General features: G+C 34.7%; 1 protein-coding gene across 19 annotated transcripts in view; it reads right to left on the reverse strand.

The window, feature by feature from the left end:
- Positions 1-24,092, reverse strand: part of LOC110465752 (cytosolic carboxypeptidase 2-like) — a 182,256-nt gene that overhangs the window by 148,012 nt on the left and 10,152 nt on the right. For 9 of the 19 annotated variants that reach the window (XM_021521801.1, XM_021521800.1, XM_021521803.1 and 6 more), the window contains exon 1: positions 22,845-23,078. The exons of 1 other annotated variant lie outside the window; for it this stretch is intronic. The gene's annotated coding sequence lies outside the window, so the exon portion shown is untranslated. Of the gene's footprint in view, positions 1-22,844; positions 23,081-23,170; positions 23,193-24,092 lie in introns of those variants that run through there. 9 more of the 19 variants (XM_021521807.1, XM_021521809.1, XM_021521816.1 and 6 more) reach the window with 6 other exon arrangements.

The raw sequence follows: 24,092 nt of genomic DNA on the forward strand, positions 1-24,092 counted from the left end.
AGTCGTGGCTGGGGAAATACTGGTCACTCAAATGTTGGTACACTTGAAAATTGGCCCTTCAGTCCTGTGTATTGTGTATGATATTGAATACCTTTGATCTTTGAAGTTTGTAATTACTGACAATAATTTAGTCAGTCTTCATATCTAGGTATCGTACATGTTCTTAAATCCACATGACAAAGATTATCTTATTTATAAATTTCAGCAAGTCAATATCTTTATCTTTTAAATTCTCTGCAACTTCTCTTATCGCGTGAAATTGAATCAAATTATGGTCACTTTTATCACAGATGGGTGATATGTCCACAACAAATTTCTGGCACTGGCCTGGGTTCCTCCCGTAATACGACACACTTGTTTACTATCATATGATGCATCGGAATTTGATATCCAACAATTAAATCTGTCGATTGATACGACACATGGAATCAAAAATTTGACTTTGTTGTGTATTGGAAGAAATCAAGTTTAATCCCATTAATGTAAAATCTATATATGGTGTGATTTGATACATTTTATTCAAACTTGGATTTCGGTATCATATTTTTTAATTGCAACATGAAAAGTTTAATATTCCAATATTACATTTGATATACCCTGATAAGCTTACAATCAATATTTCCATACAATTAAAAAGAAGTTTCCCCTTTCAATCACTCATGTTTAGACATTTAAATATTTCAGGCCTGTGATAAAATTCACAAACATGTACACATATGACCTGATTAATAATAATTTGAGGTTCTTATATACCGCTTTATCACAACCTAGTTTGTAGGTTGTCTCAAAGCGGTTCACAAATTATTATCCGTGGTTATAGGGCCTTCGCAACTAGCCAATGTCATTCTCAACTCCCTGGGGAGCATGCATACAACCGGTGCTGCCATTTCAGCCCTCACAGCTAGCATTCAACAATTCTAGCACTGCCCAACTACATACTCATTTACAGCTGAGTAGACTGGAACAAGAGGAGTAAAGTATCTTGCTCAAGGATACAACACAGTGTCGTAATGTGAGTCGAACCTGCAACCCTTCGGTCACGAGCCCGGTGTCCTACCACTAGACTACCGTGCCTCCACTCATACCTACAATGTATTAACATAATTTTAGCATGCAGAATTTGGTGGAAATTAAGTCGAATTCTGATGAGCTTTCAATATTAAACTTCATCATCAGTCACACTACATTGCAATACCATATTTGTCTGGCAGTAAGCCCACGCCTGGTAATAAGCCCATCCGTATCTGTTGCATTTTAGTAGAAATGTCAAGCCAACTTAATCCATGAAATGAGGCTACTTATAATAAGTCTGTGGAATTTACTAATGGCTATATGAATGATCTGATATACAGTTCATGAAATCTGTGATTAAGAAATGACAGGGTGAATCTCAGTGAAACACTGATGTCCAGTTGTAAAGTGTCAAATTGTCACGGCTATTCCATGTTAGTTTAATATTTCTAAATCATCTGAAAATTGTCAGTATTCATTGAAAACCTAAAGCTATCATTAGCTCATTATTTAGGTAAGAAACAACAGACTGTATCAGAATCATATTTACAAGCTTCGTAAAAAAATATACTTTCATTTATTTCCCCAAAAAGTAACACCAGGATGTGTTTCAAATAAAATGTGAATTTTTGCACAATTCATCTTTGATCCAAGAAGATATTACAAGCAATAAGAATACTATTACGAAGATTTTTATTGCACCATTATTTATTGTGAAGCTAACAAATAATGATAATAATGATAACAAACTATACAGAAGCTATCAATTCAAAGCCTGGTTAGCTTAACTCAATTTAATTGTTCATCTGCTACATTTTTAAAACTGTTGGAATCTTATTTGAGTAAGAATCACGTACTAACTAATGACCCCATAAAGACAAAAAACAAAAAATTAAATTATCAGGTATTTTCAGATAAATGGGTAAAAAAAGCATCGCATTTGCAAAGCTACAAATCAATACCATGGTATCTTATTTGACCTGGGAGCCTTGATATATCCACTATGTCAAGTCCCTAAAGGATGGTAAAACAAGCGGTTAATTGTTTTTCAGTTCGACCTTTTACGCCAATAAATATTGAGGCCTTGTTTCTAAAATGTTGGTTAACTTAAATCCAAGCATGGCTTTAATTACTGACCATGCATTATTCACAGAAACGCTACTGTAAGCTGACAAGGCTTTTGATATCACCGTCCAGGTAAAAAGTTGGATCAATACTTCTACCTTCCCTGTATCAGAAAGCGAGCTATAAGCCGCTGTATTTACACTGTCATACATATATACCGGGAAACAAATAGAGCTAACGAATTCAACTGTATCTGGAGGCATGTCTCCTGGTAGGTATTGTACACAGCGTGACAGGGACATGCATGCCGTGTCCACGGCAACACAAACCAGGTTACAACAAAGTCAAACTCAACTCATCGAGCTACACAATTAGGGTCTATAATGCTTATCTGTTGAACTAAACAAGATGAAATTTTTATTTTATTTTGACCCAAAGAATTAAAATTTCACAGAAGTATCAAATCTCTCAAATATACTACTGTTCTATGCCATTTTAGAATAAAGTCTTTTTACCTGTACTGAAAGAATAGACTCTTATTTAATGATTAACCCCAATATCCCGGATAGTATTGTGCCCATATGCTCCCCTCCCTCGAGCTCCCTACTTTGCCCCTAGGAACAACTTTTATTCATTTAGCAAATAATTTTATTTAATCCCCTTGGCTCAAGAATGATCAAATCCAGATTTAGTCAACTTCCCTTTAGCTCTTCTGGATTGGCAAGTCCTTAAAAAGAACATTTTAAGATGGACAAATGTTGATGGATTACAGTGCCCTGCACATTAGCTCACTTTGGTCCTGGGACAACCTTTACTTATTTTTCAAGAAAAAGCATTCAAATATCAAAAAAACATATACATGTTCATGTAGTTATATAATGTTTTTTACTTATCATAAGTCATTACAATAGCACCACACTTAAAACTAAAATACATCCTACTACATGAATACCCCCTCCCCAGTTTCAGGAGTGAAGTCGGTAAACTGATGACAATGAAATTGAATATGTTGACAAGAACAGTGCTTGACCTACATAAACTTAAATGAAAATCTGTTAAGAAATGTGTGTGTGTGGGGGGGGGGGGCATGAAAAAAAAGAGGGATTATAGTTCAAATGAAAAAACATATGTCTCTACCTGTGTCACAAAGTAGCTCCACCGAAAAAGCGTCACCCTTCAATCAAAGTGAAAATCAATGACATCTATAAATATACACATTGTACGGGGGGGGGACCTGACAATACCACAGCACTACAATTTATCTGTTAAGCAGTTGACACACAAGGACAAACCAGACTGAAATAAACTGCACAGAGTAAATATCAAGTTTATCCGACCCCACGACAGGTGTGCTGTTTGGCGAAGGAGAGGAGGGGGGGCTGTCAATATGCGCCCAATTGTCACAGCCATATGGTCGCCTTGTGGCATGCACCTATTTCTGCAATTAATCCACAGCGTAGGGTATGTACTTATCAGATCCAATCTAACTTGTATACATTATCAGTACACTCGGCACATGTCAAATACGACTCAACCCAATCTATCTCGCCAGATCAAAACCCCCCTCGAATACTCAAATCCATCAGAAATGTCACAGCTTTCATTAAATACTCAAGACAGCCACCTTGAAAAGAGAGCATTGTAGATATTGTTGTTGGAAAAAATAATTAACCAGGTAAAAAATGTAATCTCAACGATTTAATAAACCAAAATTTATAGAAACCTGACTTGTATGTGTCTGCTTTTGTTTTATTTTCATGTTGTCTTTCCTTTAGTTTTGGAGTGTGAAATTGACTGAAGCAAATCTGCACTACATTGTATTCCAAGTTTACACAGTATTGTTTTTTCTACCTAGATTTTACAATAGCCTGTTCCTACAGAAATATAAAAATATTTTTTATTGATATGGAAAGATATTCCTCATTTTTCCACATTTTTGGAAAATAAAGCACTTTTTGGCTCGGGGAAACAGCCTGTGTATTATACGGCATCAAGGCAAAAAATCATGGAGTTATTCTGTATTATATATATGGCTGTACTAAATTATTTCAGATATATGAAAATCCTTCACACTAAAATTCTCTCTCTTCCTACCCCCATTCACATCCCTCCAATACTCCCTTCTGGTCCCCTTTAGATTCGAATTCCCCCTTCCATCTTTTTAAACTCTCTTATAATTGGGCAATTACTTTTGATTACAGAGGTATGATTTATTAGAAACTAAAATAATTATCCCACAGTCAGACTGTGTTATAAAAAGATTTAAATATATTTTGTCATGTAAAGTTAAGATATCTAAAGAGTAAAATCTTTTATTTCCCAACCATTAAAACTAGTCGGGAATTATTTAACAGACAATTACATCCATCAAATCTCATTCTGATGTTTATTTTATTCATATGATATTTTTATTTATTTTCAAACAAAACATGTTCTCATTCCATTTCTAGAATTTATTATATTATTTGAGATAGATTTAGATTTTTAACCATCAACATATTCCCTTGGTGCTCATCAGTACAAAGTGCTCCCATCCAGCTTGACTTATCAAAACTATCAAACAAGATTAGAAAATTAATTCACCCTTTATATACAAATTTATTTTAGTCATTTAAATGTAAGATTGCTATACGATATGAAATCAAATGCCAAACAAATTAAATTCCTCTTCAGTAAACATCCTGAAATAAATTAAGGCCAAACAAAAACAACCTGTTTGTTCCGTTATGTCTGAAAAAAATATGGTAGGCAGGTCATGAAATTGTTTTTCTCAATTTTTTCATAAGGGTGATCTTGACTATGATAGTGCTTCCTTAATAATGCTGCCACAAAAGTTCAGGGTGGACATGAAAAATTTGGGTAGGTAGCGTCAAACAGGAAACAAACAACATTGTTTCTTTGGCCTACAACTGGCCACTACACGCAATAGACATCTTCCATGGTTCAAAATAGACATCTTCAATTTCACGAAATAGACATTGGCCATTACATGCAATAGACATCTTAAATTGCACGAAACAAACATCGTCCATTGTTAAAGGTTTTCAGTAAATATTATAACAGGTTGACTTAACACTTCTGAATATGCCAATCAACATTCATAAGAGACCCAGGATCCATACACTATTGAGTCATGCACCATTCTGCATTATACTATTTTAAACACACAATATGGAACGCTGCAGGCCTTTTCATAAAATCAATCAAAGCCAATAAGCATGACTAATGAAAACTGGTAAATAATAAGACTGTTCCAAATAACACTGGTATTTAAAAATTCACAAAAAGCATTTTGTAGAATTGATATTGCTTGATCAACTCGGAATCAAATTAAGTCAGCCAGTCATTTTTATTTTGTATGATTTATAATTATGTTTATTTCAGGACAAATTCTTAAATAATTGGTTTTAAAATTGAATTTCTTTACTTTATAAATATGAAAGATCACGCATGATCAAAACAAATGGATGATCGATACATGATTCTGAACAAATCCAAAATTAAATCTGCATTATGTAAGAATTAGTTTGAAAAGTTCATTTTTGCTGTCTTTCAATTCCAAAATAAATATTAGCTTTATTAAAAAAAAAATTTTTACAACAATTTTCAACTTATATTAATCACTCTTGTTGGCCCAGATTGAAGCATGCATGAGGTTTTAATGAGGGAGGAAACCAGAGTTCCTGGAGAAAACCTGCGTGGTCGGCAGGTGACCCAATACCTTTTCACGTCCGTTTGGGGCATCAAATCCACTGTACCACCTGACCACACAATCAAGACTTTCAAATCTCCAAAAACTTATTCGTTCATACCAACCTACCAAATATACAAACATATACATAAACAGGCTGATAATGAAGTAGTCATTTAAAAACAAACCTGATGTTCATCGACATTTTAGGAGTTAACGTCAACACGCATAACAAATACAAACAAAGCTAATATTCGTGATTACACTTTAAATAATCCGTCTGCATCGAGAACATAAACGAGTACACGTAACTTCAACAGTCTGTGTTTACCGCTACTGACAAATCAACAAAATTTCTAAAACTCCACTAAAGAATCTGTTTACAAAGTCTACAAAGATTCAACTATGTTGTGTACTTTTGACTTCATTAAGTCAACATATGTATTGATAGCCTTACCTGTAAAACTTTCACTGGTATATATCCGTGGCTATGTAATGATTCAAGTACAGGTCAACAAAGCTGGAAGTATTGTTTGTATAAAGTTAAGGTCACAGAGTACAGTTGCTTCCGAAGAATTCAGGTACGAACTAGTCCTCAGCAAGAAATGACCAAGGAGGTCCTCAGCAGGAAATGACCATGGAGAAAAGTTATCACGATTTACGGGCAATAAATCATATTACAGAAAAACTCTGGTTATAAATAGGCCAGGGAAATCAAGACTTTAAGTTTCTAAATACTCATCAAAGACTGACAGTAAACATAGGCAATATCTATTGTGATGGGGGAAGTAGGTCAATTTTAGTTTCTTAAATTTTCCCTTAGCAGAGTAACAACACAGCTAAGATAAAGCTCCCCAGCTCATTTTAAAACAATAAAATAATAGATATATATGTTTAAAATAGCTGTTTGAATGATAAAGACTTGCAATTAATTCATTTGATATAGTGGAATGCGAGTTTTATTTTATAAAACGACTTAAATATTTCTTCCCTGGGCTGATCACGACTGCTTGGTAGGTTGTTTTTTGTATTATTTTATGTGTGACCCTTCAACAAAACAAGTCATTTTGAGCCATCACTGGACGGTTTGTTTTTGTATTGTTTTACAACTGAAGACATTTTGGGCCATCACTGGACGGTTTATGTTTGTATTGTTTTACACCTGAAGACATTTTGGGCCATCAGTGGACGGTTTGGTTTTGTATTGTTTTACAACTGAAGTCATTGTGGGCCAGTGTTGGACAACAGCCTGGCGCCGGTGTCTTCTCCAAATTAAAAACTACAATGTCATGATTAAAGTCGGTATGTTTTTAACCATAGCTGTATATATATATATATGTACAGGAGTGCGGTAGAATAAGACTTCCTCAACATTACGACAGAATGATATCTAGATTGAGATACAGATTGATATATAGATTGATCATGTTCGTCACTGTGCATATTATCACAGAACATTAGAGCTTAACTTATACACACCTGCATTAGAGAACCAATGTCAGATTGCTAAAAAAGAAGCTCCGAAAGTCTGGCTAGCTTGATGACAAAAAATGAATACAATTCATCAGGTATAATTTCAAAGATGTTTGCAGGTAAGGGGAATTAAAATTATCTTAAAATAAGTAGAAATATTAAACATATTTCATACGAAAAAAATCAAATTCAAAATCGGAGTCCCTGCCATCACTTTTATACTGTAAACCAATCTTTAAAGGTAATTTACCACTGAAATTTGTATGATTTTCTCTACATTCATACAAAGATCAATAATTATAAGTTAAAAGCCATTTTAGGGAATTGTAATATATTTTGAAATTATTCCCAGTAATGTTGCAGAAAAGTCCAATTGTAACTTAAAATACTTACTGACCAAATTCACAGTGGCAAAAAGCTTGCTTTAAAATCAAGAGGGCCAGGGTTTGAACACTCATAGCATAGCAAACATGTTTTTGTGAAAAAGAAATTACTAAGTATTTCTTAGATATATTCCTCTTTGCTTATAGCAAAAGGGCAAGTAACTCCCAAATCAGGAAAATTCTGCACAAATTGGAACTCTTCTTCATTGGAGATTCCACACAGAGCACTTAAGGACACTCGATCATAAGGAACTGATTTGAGTTATGAAGCTAACAGAACCTACCACACAAAGATATATACCTACTTGGCCAGTCACGGGCCACTGTGCTAAAACAATGGCGATTATCCAGTCTTTATTGGACCCACACTGTACTTGCTGATATAGTACCGGTGTAACAAACGTTACTAACCAATTGTAATATGTTAACGATCTGCAACGAGTCGTTTCAATACACAATTACCTTGAGAATAATTTATCATTGATGTTGTTAGTGTCACAAGAATTCTGCCTAAATCTGTAGATAGTTTTGTTACAGACTCAACTCTGTGGTATATGTTTCGCAAATCACTTGTTGTGTTCCTACCCTCCTTTATGGGAAAAGCATGGGCACATTGATTGTTCTGCTCCAAACAAAAACAGATTTAGCAGTCCAGCCTGACTATACTTATTCTAGTCTACCCAGTTGCAAAAACGGACACTAACATCAGTTAATCATGCAAAACACTTGACATCCTTCAAGGTTTGGCATTTGCCTCTCACTGACATGATAAACTACCCAGATTACACAATTCTACCTAGCTGTTAAATTGGGCACAAGAGCACAAAGATGCAAACAGGTGTCCCTCAACATCATTTGTTCCACATATTTCAATGACTCAAAGAAAATGTGATAAAGGACTAAGGGTCATTTCCAGGGGATTAATATTTAGTTGTTAGGTTCATTATCTAGAATAATTGAAGTACACAAATATGAAATTCTTACGACAACTGGTTTAGGAGATATGGCGTTTCAAAGATAGACATTAACGCACATTTTCATAAGAAAATGCGAGGATATCGTCTGTTGTGCGATGCTTGGTTGAAAATTGGCCATTTTTAAGGAAATCAACAAACAAATAAATATTTTTTTCATGCTTAAACATTTTTATACCAGTTTTCATTTGAAGAATTTTTTTTTTGCACATGATGAGGCCTTGATTTCTGCATGTTAACTTAGGGCATCTACGCATGCACATTGGAAAACATATACACCAAGAAAGACAGCCCCAATACCCAATATGATGTGTATAACCAAAGTTTGCAAATAAATTCAAGTTGAAATTTTTACTTTTTCTGAGGCCAAAAAAGACCCATAACGCCCTTAGTCCTTTGTTTGACATATACAGAAATTCTGATCAACATGCTGAAAATTTAATTTGAACTTAAGTTCAATAACCATACAATTACAAAACTGCTTTCAAGGTGTGGTATGCATGTACTAACCAAACAGTATATTTGTCATTATGCGAGTAATTTAAAACTTTTGTGGACGGTACCTTCTGACGTAAAACATTTCATTCCAAAATTTAGCCTTTTTCTCACAAAACAAACTCTTTATGCGGTGTGTGAAATGGAACATGATAATCTACAAACGTTTCTTCTTAAGAACAGACATTTTTCAGAGACAACTTGCCATTGTCTTTTGATAAAGAGTGAACAAAAAAATACTAAATACATAATTTAAAAGAATTATCCTTTTTTCACTTGACAAAAGCTACATGTACCAACTTTAAAATATCATGATCATGTGATCAAGTTACAAAATCTGGAGTAAATTGAATAATTACTACAAGGGGTGGGGTACAGATCAGATCAAATGACATCTAAACACAAGGCCAAAAGTCTACAGTATACATACACTTAAAGGTAGTGACAAGGTACTAACTGATCCAAATGTAATGAAAGAATTACACTTTGGAAATCGTAAAAATTGTCCATCAGACAAAAAATGGAGGATTGTAAGAACTACAGCCTAAAATACAAATGTACCGACTCCCATTGGAGGTCAAGAGAGGTCAGACTATGAGAGATCTGTCAAAGCACAGTAGACAGTGACGAATACAGGACCCAGGATCGTAAAACAGTCATGAACTGAAGGCAGAAGTTCAGTTCTCACATATATATAATAAATTAATTTTCTTGGTTTGTCTAGGAAATGTTTTACAATTGAAAATATTCAATAATAACAATAAGTAAAGGTGGAATAAATATATGTAAAATTAAAGTTTGACTTGAATCTGAAAACTTAGACAAATTTCAACTTTGGTCTTTAAAGTCGGCAAACTTAAACTTAAAGTCATGTTTCCTTTTACAGGATATCTGTTTCTCTGGTCACAGAATTCCATCAACCAATCATAATGTTTGAATCATTAAGAACTCAATTTATACACTTTATTCAATTCCACTTAAATCAAGTATTACATAAACCATGTATCATTTAAATTGGTGCAGTACTTTGGGAGGAGTAGTGTGAACAAAGCATGTTTAAACAAAGGGACATAACTCCCTGATAAGGGGAGATAATACCAATTTATTTACGTATTAATGTTCCCTCGATGTAGGGGTTCTGTGTACCATTAGTGCCATTCAAATTGTTGCAGTAATTTGTGAGCTAGGAGTAGTGCAAAAAGTGGCATAACTCCAATAAAAACAGCTGGATCAGAATATTAATGGCGGGTGCACAACCTCAGAGTGTGTTGCCAGCATCATGAAAAACTTGTGTAGGAGTTGTGCACCACATTGTGTTGGGTACCTTTCATGAAAAGATGCAATCTTCCATGAAAACAGCCAGATCAAAACGGTAATCCCAGGAGCATAACTTCAGAGTGTGTTGATTAGATCAATGAAGTATCATTAAATTCGGCTGAAAACTGTAGGAGGAGTTGTGTGGACAAGACAGTGTCTACAGACAGATGGACACGTGATCCAATTCCAGTATGGATACCCCCACTCACTTCATTGCAGGGGGTATAACAACATCCCTCAGACAGCACCAGATCCAAATATTATCGTGTCCACAACAATCTGCTCACAGGACAACACATAAATCACATACTAACATTCTGTCACAAAAGGTTTGGTCATTTATATGTAAATACATGATGATCTAAGTGAAAATTTCAAAATCGTGATGGTCTCCAGTGTCTATTTCAAAGCGGTTATTGAGTTAAAGACTTAGCTACACAAAAATTCAATATATACATAAGAGAGATTTGACAATGACTTTGAGATAAAGAGGTGAAAGATGAAAGTTATAAATCTGTTCACAGAGAGGTCTTTTTATACCAATAACACTAACTAGACTTACATATATTGACTAGTCTCCATGATAAATCACTGATCATGTAGATTTACACTAAGAAACCTCTTCTTACAGAGATATGTGTACCGGATTGGACATCTGTCCGTGACATATCGGACAGTTCACACGATTTCAGGTAGATCAAAAAGTTTGAGACTAAAACTATAATCTTTGAAATTGTGACAATGTTTCACAAAGACAGTAGTGATTTTTGCTTAAGCCTTTTCATAGTATATAAACATCATATGCAAATAAATAAGCATATAAATATATGATATTTATCCAGCAATAAGCCAATGCTTGGTAATAAGCCCATCTATATCAAATAAAGTTCAATAGAAATTCTAGCACAAACACTATTTCAATCGCCTGTAATACGCTTTAAGCCCACCCCTTATTTGAGCATATATGTTTGCCCTCTGGGCTAATTGCAGGATAAATATAATATATACATAATTTCAGGTTTACTTTTAACCAGTTCATCTAATAACTATAATCACCCACACATATAGAATCTTACATGAGTTTCATTTCATATGAGATTTATGAAACAAGTCAAAGAATTTCATAAATTTCATATGAATGAAAAAGATTGTAAGATCCTTTTTATCACCTTATCAAGATTTGTGGCATTTATTCTTGTAAAACGACAATTTTCATGCAACCTTGAAACATAAAAAGCTGCCATTTTGACTCCAGTGGGTAAGCTAGAGTCTATGGCGCGATGTACTTGTGCTGGGCATGACGTTACAATTGAAACAAACAAATTTGTGGAATTTATATCCCCCGCTTTCAGGACATATTATAGGCAAACATTATTGAGGCTAGGTTTAAACATGTGAGTATCGTTTTGTTGATACATAATGTATAGCTTGAAACTCAGAGAAAAAATAGCCTTATCTAATATTTGCTAGAGTTATTAAGCAGAAACTGCAGATAATGATTCTGCAGAGACAATCTGATACTATTTGCGAGAGTTAATGAACAGAAACGGAAGATAATGACATTTTTCGTTATTCAAGGGGCAATGACTCCGCCAAATGGGGTCCGCTGAAAGTGGTCATCAAACTTGGCTGAGCCCTTAAGGCATTTAACCATGTGACCAAGTTTGAAGAAAATCAGTTAACATTTTTTGTAGTTATTGCATGGAAACGAAGCGTGACAGACAGACAGACAGACAGACAAGTGGGGGATAACAAATGAAACTTACAACCAATCACAGGGCTGATAGGTCATGTGACATGGGTAAATACCCCCAAAAATATGACATGGGGATATTCACTATATAACATTAGTACATTATGTGATAAAAGACAATAATTCGTCACTACCGTTGCTGTCACCGACACCATCATCATTGTGAAACACTCAATCTTCATAAATCCTAAACGTTTACATTTTTACAAATAAAATTACATGGACAATGTATATGTTTACTTACAGTGGTAGTTTACATTCCATCATCATTTTACATGACTTCCAAGGCATCATTTAAACACTAGACAATCAGATTTTGGTTATTACTCACGACATCTCTTTAATTCACAATAGAAATATGTAGCAAACAGAATGAGCACACCTAATTAACCTAAATGTTCCTCGGGTGTTTATTTATAATGTGTATCAAAGTATTGGATAAGATAAGAACTCTAGCGGTTACAGTACTACAAAGTGTAAATGTCTTTTGACAGATTTATCATCAATCCAGATCTGGAGTCAGTTGACTACAAATAACAGCCATGAATGGATTCTTAACTCCTCGGCTGTTGACAGCAAGAATTTAAATGCTGTATATGTCGCACAATCGCTATAAAGGTTTATTTAAATCAAGAATCGTAACTTCTATAGAATACATTACCAGTATCAGGTTATAATATTGGGATTCCCACAGCGGTTATTCCTTTATAAAAATATTTCTTTTCGAACATTGATATTTATCGGAGAGATATCAAATACATATATACAGGGGTACCAACCTACATGTATAGACAATATTTTCCCCCCAGCCAGGAGATCTGCTGTTGATCATCCTACCCCCAGCCAGGAGATCTGCTGTTGATCAAACCTATACTGTTATCAACCAATACACAAATTTACATAGATTTTTTTTAAAAATATGTATTTATCAAGACGATTTTATGAAAACTAAATACATTATATTTCTGTTATTGATCAGATTTAGGAATATCTTTTATTCAGCTAAGAATAAGAATGTTTGTGTCGACACATTTTGGACCTCATATCGGACCAGGTGAGCTAAAAACTGTTATATCCTGTATTTAATCTACAGATAATCATTTTGAAGAGCAAAGTGGGTCTAATAAAAATTCAGTTTTAATATTTATGAAAACACCCCAGATTAAAATTTAAATTTATGTATCTTAAACTAATGAAGCTTGGTATAATTAGAATTCCAGCTGACAGAAGAATGAAGACATTACTTTAAAGGATGTTCACTCTGTAAGTAAAACTTAATGGTTCGTTACATAAACTATCATATATTTTTCTGTACTATAGGACATTATGCATAGATGCAATACTGGTAGCTTTAAATAGGCCATATCTCAGTCTAATCCATATCTGTGATCACCTGTCATGCACCATATCTGCCTATATGTGCAAAATCTGCCCTATATGTGCCATATCTGCCCTTCCCATGCCATATCTGTCCTATATGTGCTATATCTGCCCTTCCCATGCCATATCTGCATTGCACATCCCATATCTGCCATATAAGTGCCATATCTACCCTGTACCTACCATATCTGCCCTATATGTGCAATATCTACCCTGTACCTACCATATCTGCCCTATATGTGGAATATCTGCCCTATATGTTGAATATCTGCCCTATATGCGCAATATATGCCCTGCCCATGCCATATCTCTCTATATATGCCATATCTGCCCTATCTGCCCTGCCCATGACATATCTACCCTGTACGTGTCATTTCCACCCTGTACATGGCATATCTACCCTGTACATGCCATATCTAACCTATATGTGCCATTTCTACCCTGTACATGGCATATCTACCCTGTACATGCCATATCTAACCTATATGTGCCATTTCTACCCTGTACATGACATATCTACCCTGTACATGCCATATCTAACCTATATGTGCCATTTCTACCCTGTACATGGCATATCTACCCTGTACATGCCATATCTAACCTATATGTGCCATTTCTACCCTGTACATGACATATCTACCCTGTACATGCCATATCTAACCTATATGTGCCATTTCTACCCTGTACATGACATATCTACCCTGTACATGCCATATCTAACCTATATGTGCCATTTCTACCCTGTACATGACATATCTACCCTGTACATGCCATATCTAACCTATATGTGCCATTTCTACCCTGTACATGACATATCTACCCTGTACATGCCATATCTACCTTATATGTGTACATGGGGTATCCGTTCTATATGACATTACTGCTAATTATTCTGACATTAATACTTACAGTGTGTAGTATTCAATAGATAAAAGTTGAAATGAGTCGAATTCTATATCCAATATCCTGCTACAGGCTAGCATGGGGTCTCAAGTTGATAGAAGATAGAATATACAGATAATCATTTTGAAGAGCAGAGTGTGTCTGATAAAAAATTAGTTTTAATATTTATGAAAACACCCCAGATTAAAATTTAAATTTATGTATCTTAAAACTAATGAAGCTTGGTATAATTAGAATTCCAGCTGACAGAAGAGTGAAGACATTACTTTAAAGGATGTTCACTCTGTAGGTAAAACGTAATGGTTCGTTACATAAACTATCATATATTTTTCTGTACTATAGGACATTATGCATAGATGCAATACTGGTAGCTTTAAATAGGCCATATCTCAGTCTAATCCATATCTGTGATCACCTGTCATGCACCATATCTACCTATATGTGCAAAATCTGCCCTATACGTGCCATATCTGCCCTGTACTTACCATATCTGCCCTACATGTGCAATATCTGCCCTATATGCGCATTATATGCCCTGCCCATGCCATATATCCCTGTATATGCCATATCTGCCCTGCCTATGACATGTCTGCCCTATATGTGCCGTTTCTACCCTATTTGTGCCATATCTACCCAATAAAGGACATATATGTCCTGTACATGACATATCTACCCTGTACGTGTCATTTCCAGCCTGTACATGCCATATCTAACCTATATGTGCCATTTCTACCCTGTACACGACATATCTACCCTGTACATGCCATATCTGTCCTGTCCCTGTCATTTCTACCCTGTGCATGACATATCTACCCTGTCCGTGTCATTTCCAGCCTGTACATGCCATATCTAACCTATATGTGCCCTTTCTCCCCTGTACATGACATATCTTCCCTGTACATGCCATATCTAACCTATAGGTGCCATTTCTACCCTGTACACGACATATCTACCCTGTACATGACATGTCTGTCCTGTACCTGTCATTTCTCCCCTGTACGTGTCATTTCTACCCTATATGTGCCATTTCTGCCCTATATGTGCCATTTCTACCCTGTACATGACATATCTGTCCTGTACCTGTCATTTCTACCCTGTACGTGTCATTTCTACCCTATATGTGCCATATCTGCCTTATATGTGTACATGGGGTATCCATTCTATATCAATTACTGCTAATTATTCTGACATAAATACTTACAGTGTGTAGTATTATTCAATAGATAAAAGTTGAAATGAGGCGATTTCAATATCCAATATCCTGCTACAGGCTAGTATGGGGTCTCAAGTTGAAAGAAGATAGAATACGTAATTTGGTTACATCATATAACCTCTAAATATCAGTTTAAAGGAAGATAAAAGACAGACAAAAAATGATCAAGTTTGACAGTATCAAACAAACGTACTTGTGTCTCGATATCTCTGTAGGAACCTTCAGCACTCGTTCAATGCATTCATTAGTGCCTAATTATGTATAACAAGATATCTACCATCCGGTACCTTGCTCATGTTAGATCTCAAATAATTTGGTTAAGGTTTTTCTGAAAACAAAATCTTTACTGTTATAAACGTTGTTTAGTATCCACACCTGTATGTGTTCATTTCAAAGAAAATCCAAACCTGGAAAAAACTATTTCCATGCAGCTGCATAGAAAGTGTCCTGTTTCATATACAAGGTTTTACACTTGTCATTGAATGTTTAAATCAATTACACTTTTTTTTATTTTATTTTTCAAACTTCTCAAACGGCAAATTCATAGTTATACATTATAATTATCAAGAAAAGATATTTATCAACCCTTATACTTTATTCAGATTTCAACTATTTTTTTCAAATTAATGATTACAACATATCTATTTTTTAAATAAAATGTGTGGCCTGCATTTCAGGTGGAGCAGTCTTGGGTGTTTAAAGCTTTTCACAGACAGTACAAGTATCAAATAAAAATTGAAGTATTGACACTGATCTTAACCATTTGATATTTCATGAAGTACCATTAGCTTAGAAGTACACGATCAAGGCATACCCCTCATTCTTGTCCCATTTTTCAATTAAACCACTCCAATCTTTGGAGTAGGGACATGCATTTTAATTCTGATCGTGATCCGATATGTATTTTTTTTACAAAAGTCTGATGATGCACGGCACTATAATGTTTAACCATGAGTGTTTCCGTGCGATCTAATAATTCCATTTAGGATCATGCAAATATTTCATCTCATAATTTTATCTTACAAAAAAAAAAAAAAAACTTCATCTACAGTGACCAAAACACTTGATAATGATCATCAAATGACAATAAAAATACAAACAGTAAGTGTACATTTTCCAATATTACTTGAAAAAAAAAAAATCAAAATTTCTGTGAAAGACCCATTAAGATAATCAGGTTTATCTCATTCACCCTTACATTTTTAAGCTGGGCTTGCCCAGTCTTTGATATGGTAAGGTTCAAATGTGACTCTAGGGGTGAATGGGTTTAAGAAAATGGATCCATGCAGCCTTCCAACTCTTAGTATAAGGAAAATGTGGGATCACGTTAGAGTTGTCATCCCATTTACAGACCAGAATATCAGTTGTCTCCCTTTCTGGGAAGGGTGACATCAGCTGGAATCTATTTCAATCGTGTTTACAATATTTTTGTCCCATACTTCAAAAGAGTAATAGATAAAAGCTCTTCTACCTTCCCTACAATTAAATTTTACTTGTAGCTATCAACCAGATCAATAATTACCACACTGTAACAATTTTGTATAAAGACCTAATTACCTGCCGTTTACTCATATCTGTTAATCAAACAGTACTTGCTGTACATGACACAATACGATATCTACTTCAGCTTAAAAAATAAATGGATATGAATTCTCCTTTCTCAAGTTATGAGTCTGTATTACTAACTAATGTCCACAAAATGAAATGAACTAGCCTTGTATTTTGTGGTGAACTTGAACCAAAATGATAGGTGCATGAACATTATCTAGATATTTGTTCTTTGAAATCAAAGTGTAATTATAGGCTTATTTTTCTTTTTGCAGAATCTATTCACTCATAAGTCTCAGTCTTTAGGCAAAGTTGAGTCATCTGGGGTTTTAACGATGTACAATATAGGTTTTGTACGTGAATTATGAACTTGGGACTGACATTTGATACCACCATCCTAAACAAGAGGTCAGGACAAGACTAAGCCCCAGAATGTAAGGGCTTTACCACACCCCGACATTTTTATTTAATTTAACATACTCATCCTTAATTAAAATTAGGTCCACCTTTTCCAAATTGTTCAGAAAAATTCGACCCATTTATTAAATAATAAGAAACTGATTTTTTTTCTTTTAATTGGCTGTCAATTAAAATACTAATATGAATCTGACTTTCTATCAAAAATTTCAAGTGACAAAACATTCAATAACATCCTCGGTACATTCCCTATATTTCTTATAGGGGATGCGATGACAAATCTCTGAATTCAAATGGTCAATGTTGACTACTGGTCAATTACTTTAGTTCACATCCACCTTGCCATTTCTGTGCCTTTCTCAAAATTTATCTTCAAACACTCACTCGCACAATTCACAATAAAAAAGGCAAAATATTGTGATAATCCAAAGGCCTTGACTGTAATAAAATAAACAAAGGGCAATAACTCTGTAAATAGTGGGGTGCAACAGCTGATCATAAAACATGACACTCTGTTATCCCATGAGGTACTTGTATACAAAATTGGTAATTTTAGGTGGAAGCAAACCTATAACCTCTTCCCGTAGTATTGGTGTGGGAGAATACCAACTTATAAAACCTCAACATTACTTTATAAGGCCAAACATAAATTGTTGTTCGTTTCCAGGTTACCTACGTATATACCTACCATATTTTTTTGTGCCTACCCTAAATGTTTTGGGCAATTTTCACTCCTAAATAAACCTTATAAATAAATTGAAATATAACATTTGTTACCTACCTACCTAACCTGCCCTTATTTTTTCAGACATGAAACAGGACAGAAACATCTTTTTGTTTGACCTAAACCCAAAGAGCTGATGAATATAACTTCAAAACTTTCAATATTACATGTACTAATCTTGTTGTCACTATCAAGGAAACAATCCATACCTTAGTGAGCTGTCTCTACTAGTCCATCTGACTTTCCAACAAGTCACACAATCAGGTCCAATTTCCTGGTAACATCGTCATAATATATCATCATTTCAAACTAGTCCAGAAATATACTCCTGTACAGTCAATCAACGGTACATATGGTGTTGAAGTGTACATATGGAAAAGCTCCAAACGTAAATTAGCTGTATATGATATTATGCCTGTGTAACACGGTATAGTGGACACTCTATATAATCCTGTCACCTTTGTAACCAGTAGAAGTGGCTTATTTCTGAGACAGACGGATTACCAAGGACAGTTTAACAATTATAAAAGGTCAATTCAGTCCCTAGAACATTAACAGTATATAGAGTGCGACAGTCAGATTACTGGTGGCCGGATTAAAGACTCAACTTTACTTTGTGTTCCTATTACAATCCTGTAAGAGAATTTACTAGTCAATAACGCATAACACCAAAAGAACTGTTTACAAGTTTTTCCAGCTTGAATGAATGTTTTTAATGTAAATATATAAACTTCAGAGCTAGATTTTATTTCAATTTGTTGTCATATATCATTCTATTAAGCACACAATGCATGTTTCTTTGGTGAAATAAAGCATTTTAAAGCATTGTTATTTAGCAAAGAATGATGCTTTCAAGAAGTATTGTTAGCTTGAATGATGTTTTCAAAAGTATATAAACTTCAGTGCTAAATTTCATAGTTTTATCATTTTGTTAAGCATACAATGTTTCAGTGGTGAAATAAGTCATTTTTAAAGAATTATCAGCTTTAACAGATGTTTTCAAGAAAATAAATAAACCTTCATGCTAAGGTTCATTTCAATTTGTTTTTTTANACATGTACAATCTCTTCCTGTAGTATTGGTGGGGGAGAATAACAACTTATAAAACCTACATGTACAATCTCTTCCTGTAGTATTGGTGGGGGAGAATAACAACTTATAAAACCTCAACATTACTTTATAAGGCCAAACATAAATTGTTGTTCGTTTCCAGGTTACCTACGTATATACCTACCATATTTTTTTGTGCCTACCCTAAATGTTTTGGGCAATTTTCACTCCTAAATAAACCTTATAAATAAATTGAAATATAACATTTGTTACCTACCTACCTAACCTGCCCTTATTTTTTCAGACATGAAACAGGACAGAAACATCTTTTTGTTTGACCTAAACCCAAAGAGCTGATGAATATAACTTCAAAACTTTCAATATTACATGTACTAATCTTGTTGTCACTATCAAGGAAACAATCCATACCTTAGTGAGCTGTCTCTACTAGTCCATCTGACTTTCCAACAAGTCACACAATCAGGTCCAATTTCCTGGTAACATCGTCATAATATATCATCATTTCAAACTAGTCCAGAAATATACTCCTGTACAGTCAATCAACGGTACATATGGTGTTGAAGTGTACATATGGAAAAGCTCCAAACGTAAATTAGCTGTATATGATATTATGCCTGTGTAACACGGTATAGTGGACACTCTATATAATCCTGTCACCTTTGTAACCAGTAGAAGTGGCTTATTTCTGAGACAGACGGATTACCAAGGACAGTTTAACAATTATAAAAGGTCAATTCAGTCCCTAGAACATTAACAGTATATAGAGTGCGACAGTCAGATTACTGGTGGCCGGATTAAAGACTCAACTTTACTTTGTGTTCCTATTACAATCCTGTAAGAGAATTTACTAGTCAATAACGCATAACACCAAAAGAACTGTTTACAAGTTTTTCCAGCTTGAATGAATGTTTTTAATGTAAATATATAAACTTCAGAGCTAGATTTTATTTCAATTTGTTGTCATATATCATTCTATTAAGCACACAATGCATGTTTCTTTGGTGAAATAAAGCATTTTAAAGCATTGTTATTTAGCAAAGAATGATGCTTTCAAGAAGTATTGTTAGCTTGAATGATGTTTTCAAAAGTATATAAACTTCAGTGCTAAATTTCATAGTTTTATCATTTTGTTAAGCATACAATGTTTCAGTGGTGAAATAAGTCATTTTTAAAGAATTATCAGCTTTAACAGATGTTTTCAAGAAAATAAATAAACCTTCATGCTAAGGTTCATTTCAATTTGTTTTTTTATTCTGTTAAGCATACAATGTTTGTTTCTTTAGTGAAATAAATGTTGTGTAAATTAAAGAAATTATGTTTTTATAATTTTCAGTCATAAATAAGCTGGATTTATACAAGAGGACGAAGAGTCCTTAGTGCTCCTATGAGGTTTAACCTATTCTCATGCTTCTTACAAATTTGGACAAGATTATGAGTCAGATGGGGTCTTTTTTCTTTTTTGTTTAAATACTAGATTTTTTTCAATTTTGTATCTGAGATATTTGGAATCAAATATTTACACTTCTAGATCCTTGGCTGCAAAGGCTTGTACTTATAATGCAGACTTCATTAACATTATAAAGAAATGCTTTCAATCTTTGTACAGGTATAGTAGAGGGACTAAATGCACAATTTAATCTTTCCTATTGGTTGCACAACAAGCTGTGAGAGTCAATACATATTCAAACAAAACCTGTGCCTAAAGTTTTGTTGATTGCGTAATGGTACGAGATCGGAGTTAACATGGACAATTATAAAACATCCATATACTTAAAGATACTATCTTTGTAAAATATTTTCATTTTCTTCGTAACATTTATGAGTAATTTACACTAGGATGAAGTCTTGATGGTGGAGATAAAAAAAATCCATGAAATTATATTTTATAAGTGATGACAACTTTTTATGCATACAGACTCCACCAGACTAAAACTGAGAATTCAAAACTACCCCCAACAGACTGAAAAAACAAGAGTACCACAGGGCGGAACAATATACGCCCGTCGAATGCCATATAGTGTTATATACTTTCTTACATTGAAATAAGATCTGCATCATTCTAAGAGTGGTTAGCTGACATGCTATAAACAAGAGGCCCAGAAGGCCTGCTCTGGGCCTCTTTCGCTCACCTGAATTATGTTTAAAATAATTGGTATGAAGTTAAGATATAGCCCTCCATGGTAGGTGCTGTAAGTACATATGAAATTTCAGAAAGATCCTTCCAGTACTTGAGATATACAAATTTCAAACAGAGCCCCACCCCTATGGCCCTAGGGAGGAGGGGGGGGGGGGAGGTCATACCCACTGTTTATACAAAATTGAGTCCCTTTGGCCAAAGGATGCTCCAGACTAAATAAGGATAAAATCCCTTAATACTGATGGTCAAAGAAGGATTTTGAAGGTCTTACCTCTATTTCTCCTATTGGGCCCCTCCCTTCTGCCCCCAGGGGGCCACACTCGCTGTTTATACAAAATTAATACCCTTTTGCCCAAGGATACTCCAGACTGAATTAGGATAAAATCCCTTAATCCCTATGGTAGAAGATGGATTATAAAGGTTTTACTTATATTTCCCCCTATTGGGCCCCGCCCCTCAGGTCCCAGGGGGGCCACACCCACTGTTTATGCAAAATTAGTTCCCCTTTACCCAAGGATGCTCCACACCAAATATGGAACAAATCCTTTCATTCCTACAGAAGAAGAAGGATTTAAAAGAATTTACTATATTTCCCCTATTTGGCCCGCCCCTCAGCCCCCTGGGGGGACCAGACCCACAGTTTATACAAAATTGGTTCCTCTTCACCCAAGGATGCTTCTGACCAAATACGGAACAAATCCTTTTATTCCAACAGAAGAAGAAGGATTTAAAAGAATTTGCTATATTTCCCCTTTTGGGCCCCGCCCCTCAGCCCCCTGGGGGGCAAGACCCACCATTTATAAATTTGTTCCCCTTCCCCTAACGATGCTTCTGACCAAATTTGGTCAATATCTGCTCAGTCGTTCATGACTAGTAGCGATTTTTAGGAAAAGTTGATGGACGACGGACAGTCTGGACGATGGAACGCCGCGCCATGGCATAAGCTTTCCGGTCCTTCGGACCAGGTAAGCTAAAATTTAATGACAGCCCAGAATATTTTTTAACTACATTTAATAACTATCATTATAAATTTTAATTTCGATTTTTGAAACTACATGATTTTATAAGCCTATCATCCATGTATGATTCTGAATTTCATCCCAAATATGTACTTTCAAATAATAATGTACTTTCTACGTTTAATTACAGTGACAAAACAGCGAGCAGCTAATACATAGCATTTCTCCCATTCAACTGTTATTTATTAGTCTCAACAAGTTTGTATCCTTCTACTTCAAAAATAATCTATAATGTAACAACTAAAACTAACAATTTCAATAATTACCTACCTGTCATGTTGACATGTTACTTCGCCTACGCTGCATTATCAGGTATTCCTTGCATATTTCCAAGTTATTATATCCAAAAGAACGGATACACAAAACTACCAGGCATTAGTACCGCTGTGTTTGCAGTTACTGACAAATATATTCAGGTGTTTTAAATCCATATCTAAGCACAGGAATATTTGGTATGTAGATATATGTTTGGGTGTGTATAGCTTGTGTCATATTTAAAGCTATCTTTTCGCTATTATAAGCAGGGTATCATATATACACCTGTATGGCCAAGGTTTACAAAATGCACAGATGATCTTACAACTCTGTATACATACCCACGAACAGTTGGTTTAAATCATTGTGGATCTTAATGACAAATTCCGAACACTCCAACATAAACATGAATGCTGTTATTTTAAAAAAAATTGCCTCAGACTGGATTTTTTATACAATACTGCGCCAGCCGATGTTCTTAAAGACACTAACTAATAGAATAAAAGGCTAGCAAACTCGACCCATTACAGATTCATAAATCTGATAAAATGTTACAGAAACGATCATGCTACGAATATAATACCCGAGTTTGAAATACAATACACTGCAAATCTGATTGACAAATCATTCATTATGCTTACAATCATAGTCTACACTACAGAAATTTATACATTACTGACCGGTGTAACTGACCAGCCAAACATCCGAATTGAAATGAAATGACGCTAACAACGAAAGACATTATAATCAAATTCTGCTAAGCTATTTCTAATTAAAGTTGACCTCTCCGATAGCTTTATACCCTATCAGGTGACGAAACTATTGAATTGATAACAGTCCGACACATACATGGTAAATATAATACCTGTATATATGGAACTGTCCAACACATACCTGGTATATATATACACACCTGTAGGCGAGGTTGATGTCCACTTGATCCCAATTCATTTACTGATCTATCATTATCTTCTTTGAAATAATTTAAATGTAAATCTGTATCAGAATTATTGTACATGTGTGCCATTTTTGTTACCTTTCAACTCGTTTAGAAAACTGTAAATGGAATGTTTGTCATAGGTAAACAATTTCCAGTGTAATCTGGTTAGTACTACTGTATATACAAAAATCTTACGTATTGTTAGCTTAACGGAGCGGGGGAAAAAAGATTGAAAGAAGTAAGGGCAGCCCATCCTCTCAGTCAGGTGTGTGGGTGGGATAGATGTAAAAGTAGTGTAGGGTAGGGGGTAGGGGTGGGGGGAA

The sequence above is a fragment of the Mizuhopecten yessoensis genome, unplaced genomic scaffold (assembly GCF_002113885.1).
Source record: "Mizuhopecten yessoensis strain PY_sf001 unplaced genomic scaffold, ASM211388v2 scaffold11101, whole genome shotgun sequence".
NCBI classification, from domain to species: domain Eukaryota; kingdom Metazoa; phylum Mollusca; class Bivalvia; order Pectinida; family Pectinidae; genus Mizuhopecten; species Mizuhopecten yessoensis.